The sequence below is a fragment of the Orycteropus afer genome, unplaced genomic scaffold, assembly GCF_000298275.1.
Source record: "Orycteropus afer afer isolate SDZICR_OR568_19922 unplaced genomic scaffold, OryAfe1.0 scaffold00425, whole genome shotgun sequence".
Classification (NCBI taxonomy): Eukaryota; Metazoa; Chordata; class Mammalia; order Tubulidentata; family Orycteropodidae; genus Orycteropus; species Orycteropus afer.
The window spans coordinates 232,457-238,836 of record NW_006922012.1 but is presented as its reverse complement, the minus strand read 5'-3'; positions in this window follow the sequence as shown (position 1 = coordinate 238,836).

The window sequence follows — 6,380 nt, the reverse complement described above, 5'->3', positions numbered from 1 at the left end:
ACAGACCATTCTCAAACCTTCTCCTTATATACAGAAAGCAGACCACATACCCAAAGGCAGCTACTCAGCTGCTCCCAGTAGATTCCACCATGGAGTTGATTGCCAGTCTCATCATGGGGAATACTACATCCAGCTGCCCAGCCACTCAACCAGGCCTAGCCAAGTTGACATACAAACATAACCATCACAGCCAGGTAGCTATCTCCCAAATTTCTTGGTATAAATCAGTATGTAACTCCAGGGCTGATTCTGTTTATTGAAATATCTCAGTGGGTATTCCTTCAATTCCTGGAGCCTTGTTTTTCACCAATTCCTTCAGCACAGCTTGACCTCTTCCTTCAGAATCATTGGTTCTTGACCATATACTACCTCCTGAAATTATTCAATATTTTGCCTATACTCACTGCCATCGAGTTGATTTTGACTCATAGCAACCCTTCCTGATGCAGTATCACTACGGAAGTAGATTGCCCCATCTTCCTTTCAAGGAGTGGCTGGTGGGTTTGAACCTCCAGTCTTCTGGTTAGCAGTCAAATGCCTTAGGCACTATGCAACCAGAGCACCTATTTTCCCTATAGAATCCTTTAATATTGCAATTCAAGGTTTGAATTTTTTCTTTACTTCTTTCAGCTTAAGAAATGTGGAGGTGTTCTTCCCTTTTGGTTTTCTAACTCTAGTTCTTTGCACATTTCATTACAATACTTTAGCTTGTCTTCTAGATCTGGTCTTCAAAATCTTCTGTTCAACTATTTCAGTCATTTCTTCAATTCATTTTAGCTACTTTCCTTACAAGATTAAGTGTTTGAGTCTCTTCTGACATTCATTTTGAACTTTTCTTCATTTCCTGTTCTTATAATGACATTTTACTTTTTTTCTTCATGTATGATGTTCTTGATGTCATCTCATAGATTATTTGGTCTTTGGTTACTGGTCTTCAATGCATCATATCTCTTCTTCAGATGGTCTCTAAATTCAGGCTGGATATAATCAAGGTTATATTTTGGCTCTTGTGGACATGTTTTAATTGTCTTCAGCTACAACTTGAACTTGCATATGAGCAGTTGATGGTCTTTTCCATAGTCTGCTCCTGGCCTTGTTTTGGCTGTAGATATTGAACTTCTCCATCTCCTCTTTTCACAGATGTAGTTGATCTGATTCCTGTGTCTTCCTTCTGGTGAGGTCTGTGTGTATAGCCAATGTTTATGTTGTTTATAAAAGGTCCTTGTAATAATAAGTGGTTGGTCTTGCAAAATTCTATCACATGATCTCTGGTATCATTTCTATCACCAAGATCATATTTCACAATTACTGATGTGAAATCAGTAATTTGTGCTGCTTGAACAGAAAATACCACAAATGGATGACTTTAACAAACAGAAGTTTATTTTCTTCCAGTTTTGGAGACTAGAAGTTCATATGCAAAGTGCCAGGCTCGAGGGGCTGGTGAAAGCCCTTTGACCTTGAGTTTCAGCTCTGCTTCTTGCTCCTGGACCACTGAAACTGAATGCTTTCTTCACTTAGGCAGCTGCTGGCTGCTGGGGCTGACAAACCCAACGTTGACAAGTAAAAAGGCATAGTCCCCATATTACCAAACCACATGGCAGACCACTGATCAAGTCTATTAAGAGTCCCAAGATTGGCAGAAAACATGGCAAGCTACTGGGCAACAACTCAGCAACATGCAGGATTCAAGTGTTCCAAAGCTGCAGAGTCCCTTCTCTGAACTTTTCCTTATATACTGGAAGCAGACCACATCCCTAAGGCAGTTACTCAGTTGCTTCAGTAGATTCCATCATGGAGTTGATTACCAATCTCACCATGGGAAATAAGTATATCCAGCTGCCCAGGCATTCAACTAGGCCCAGCTAAGTTGATGCATAAACCTTAACTACCATATGATGATTCTTCTTTGTTTCCAAGTTTTGCATTCTCATCCCAAGTAATAATCAATACACCTTGATTGCATGCTTGGTCAACTTCAGACTGTAGAAGTTGGTAAAAATACTCAATTTATTTACATTTATATTCAATTTAAATGATTGGTGTGCAAATTTGAATAACAATAGTATTAACTGCCACCACTTGTCTGTAAGTCTTACTCTGGTGGCTTGAGTGTTACTGTGAACTTGGAGGCTATGCCACTGGTGTTTCAAATACCAGCAGGGTCTCCCATGGTGGACAGGTTTCAATGGAGCTTCCAGACAAAGACAGACTGGGAAGAAGAAAGAGACTATCCTCTTTTGAAAAAATTGGTCCCTGAAACCCTTGTGAATAGCAGTGAAACACTGTGATATATTACTGAAAAACTTTTATGAATAGCTGTGTAACACTGTCCAGTATAGTACCTGAAGATGAGCCCTCAAGTTTGAAGACACTCCAAACTATGACTGGGGAAGAACTGCCTCCTCAAAATAGAGTTGACAATAATTATGTGGATTGAGTAAAGCTTATGGGATATTCATTTGCTAATTGGACACCATTTAAAATACAAAGATATGGCTGCAAACATCCATTAATTATCAGAATGTGCAATGTGCGAAGTATGAGTCTAAGAAAATTGAAAATTGTCAAAAATGAAATGGAATGGATAAAAATAACTATCCTAGGCATTGCTGTTGTTGTTGTTGTTGTTATGTGCCGTCGAGTCAAACCTGACTCATAGCGACCCTTCCTTGGGTTTCTGAGGCAATATCACTACGGAAGTAGGATTGCCCAACCTTCCTTCCGAGGAGTGGCTGGTGGGTTTGAACTGCCAGCTGTCTGGTTAGGAGGCAAGTGTCTTAGCCACTATGCTACCAGAGTATCCTAGGCATTAGTGAGCTGAAATGGACTGATATTGGCCATTTTAAGTCAGAGAATCAGATAGTCTACTATTCTGGGAATGACAAATTGAAAAGGAATGGGGTTGAATTCAATGTCAAAAAGAACATCTCAACATCTATCCTGAAGTACAATGCTGCTGGTGATGGGGTAATATCCAAAAGCCTATAAGGAAACTAGTTAAAACTACTATTATTCAAATTTGCACACCAACTACTGAAGCCAAAGATGAAAAAATTGAAGATTTTTACTAACTTCTGCAATCTGAAGGTGAACAAACATGCAATCAAGATGTATTGATAATTTTTGGTGATTGAAATGTGAAAGTTGAAAACAAAGAAGAATCATCAATAGTTGGAAAATATGGCCTTGGTGATAGAAATGATGCCAGAGATCACATAATAGAATTTTGCAAAATAATTGACTTATTCATTGCAAATTCCTACTTTAAATAGCATAAATTGCAGCTATGCACATGTACTTTGCCAGGTGGAATACACGAAAAGCAGATCAATTGAATCTGTGGAAAGAGGCAATGGCAAATTTCAGTATCATCAGTCAAAACAAGACCAGTAGCTAACTGTGGAACAGACAATCAATTCTTCATATGCAAGTTTAAGTTGAAGCTGAAGACAATTAAGAAAGCCAAAATAAGACCTTGATTATATTTTACCTGAATATATATATTCCACTGAAGAAGAGATTTTACTCATTGAATACAGTGGCTTGAAACCACTGTCTTAAGTTGTGGGATGACATCAAGAACATCATACATGAGGAATGTAAGTGGTCATTGTATTAGGCTGAGTTATCCAAAGAAGCAAAACCAGTAAAGCTTGTGTGTGTGTGTGTGTATATATATATATATATATATATATATATATATATATATATATATATACACACACACACACACACACACACACACACAGAAATTTATCTTAGGAAAATGGATCATACACTTGTAGAATCTGGCAAGTCCCAAATTCTTGGATCAAACGTCAAGCTGGAGATTTTTCTGACTCACACAGTGGCAGGGGCTGATGAACTCAAGGTTGGCAGGCAGTATACCAGCTGTTCACTCCTATGAATGATGAATCCAAGATCTCCAAGCTGAACGATGGATTGTTTACTCATGGACAGTTGCAGGCAGCACAGCAGGATCCAGATCCCCAGAAGAGTGTCTCATTTTCCCAGGATGTCTATAAATATATTGGAAGCAGGCCACACCCCCAGGGACACTTCCTTTCAATGGATTGGCTGCTCAAAACATGTACTTCTGATCTCATTGTGAGAATAACCCATATCACAACTGCTTAAACCACTCAGAATTGTGGTCCAGCCAAATTGACACACAACTCCAACTATCATAGTCATTAAAAAGACAGGAAGGGAAGAAAAAAGCAAAATGGATGTCAGGAGAGCCTCTGAAACTTGCTATTGAATGAAGAGTAGCTAAGGTAAATGAAAGAAACAACAAGATAAAAGACCTGAACAGAAGATTTCAAAGAGCTGCTCGAGAAGACAAAGTCAATTATTATAATGAAATGTGCAAAGACCTGGAGTTAGAAATCTAAAAGGGAAGAACATGTTTGGCATTTCTCAAGCAGAAATAAATGAAGAAAAAAATTTAAGCTTCGAGTTGCAATATTGAAGGATTCTATATGCAAAATATTGAATGATGCAGGAAGCATCACAAGAAGATGGAAAGAATACAGAGTCACTGTATCAAAAAAAAATTAATCAATGTCCAACTATTTCAGGAGGTGGCATATGATAAAGAATCAATGGTATTGAAGGAAGAAGTCCAAATTGCAATGAAGAAATTGGTGAAAAACAAGGTTCCAGGAATTGATGGAATACCCATTAATTCAACTGTTTCAACAAACAGATGCAGCACTGGAGGTGCTTACTCATATATGCCAAGAAATTTGGAAGATAGCTACTTGGCCAGTTGACTGGAAGAGATCAATATTTGTGCCCATTCCAAAGAAAGGTGATCCAACAAACGTGGAAATTATCAAACCACATCATTAATGTCACATGCAAGTAAAATCTTGCAGAAGATAATTCAAAAACGTTTGCAGCAGTATATTGATAGGGGACTTCCAGCAATGCAAGCTCAAGTCAGAAGAGGACATGGAATGGGAGATATCATTACTGATGCCACATGGATCTTAGCTGAAAGCAAAGAATACTAGAAAGATATCTACTTGTGTTTTATTGACTATGCAAATGTATTCAACTTTTGGATCATAACAAATTATGGATAATATTGCAAAGAACAAGAATTTCAGACACTTAATTGTGCTCATGAGGAATCTGTACATAGGCCAAGAGGCTGTAATTTGAACAGAACAAGGGGATACTGCATGGGTTAAAATCAGGAAGGGAGTACATCAGGATTGTATTCTTCATCATACTTATTTAATCTGTACACTGATCAAATTATCCAAGAAGCTGGACTACATGAAGAAGAACGTGGCATCAGGATTGGAAGAACAACCATGCTCAACCTGTGATATGCAGATGACACAACTTTGCTTACTGAAAGTGCAGGTGAGTTGCAACACTTACTGATAAAGATCAAATACTGTAGTCCTCAGTATAGACTACATCTCAACATAAAGAAAGATTGAAGTTGTCAGGGATTTCATTTTACTTGGATCCACAGTCAACACCCACGGAAGCAGCAGTTGGGAAATTAGATGTCATATTGCACCGAGCAAATCTGCAAATGACCTCTTTAAAGTGTTAAGGAGCAAAGATGTCACTTTGAAGACTAAGGTGGCCCTGACCAAAGTCATGTATTTTTAATCATTTCATATACATGTGAAACTGGACAATAAATAAGAGAGACAGAAGAATAGTTGATGCCTTTGAATTGTGGTGTTGGTTAAGAATACTGAAAATACCATGGATTGTCAGAATAATGAACAAATATGTCCTGGAAGTTCAGCTGAAATGCTTCTCAGAAACAAGAATGACCCAATTTTGTCTCACCTACTTTGGTCATGTTGTAAGAAGGAATATTCCCTGGAGAAGGATATCATGCTTGGCAAAGTGTAAGGACAATGAAAAGGTGAAGGCTGTCAATGAGATGGATGGACACAGTGGCTGCAATGATGGGCTCAGCTATAGTAAAGATCGTGGGGTTGGCACAAGACCAGGCAGTGTTTTGTTCTGTTGTACATGAGGCCACTATGAGTTGGAGATGACTCAATGGCACCTAACAACAACAACAACTTCAGTCATGTGGTCAGAAGGGACCGTTCCTGACAGAAGGATATCATGCTTGGTAAAGTATAGCATCAGCAAAAAAGGGGAAGACCCTCTTTGAAATGGATTGACAGAGTGGCTCTGTAATGATGAGACCAGGCATAGCACAGGATTGGGCAGTAATTTGTTTTGTTGCACATGGGGTCGTTATGAGTTGGAGCCAACTCGACAGCACCTAACAACAACAAGTATTAACTGGTCTTTCATGTAGGTGTATGGTTGTTATCTTATCACTGACAGCATTACACTTTATAATAGATGCTGAAACATTCTTTTCTCTT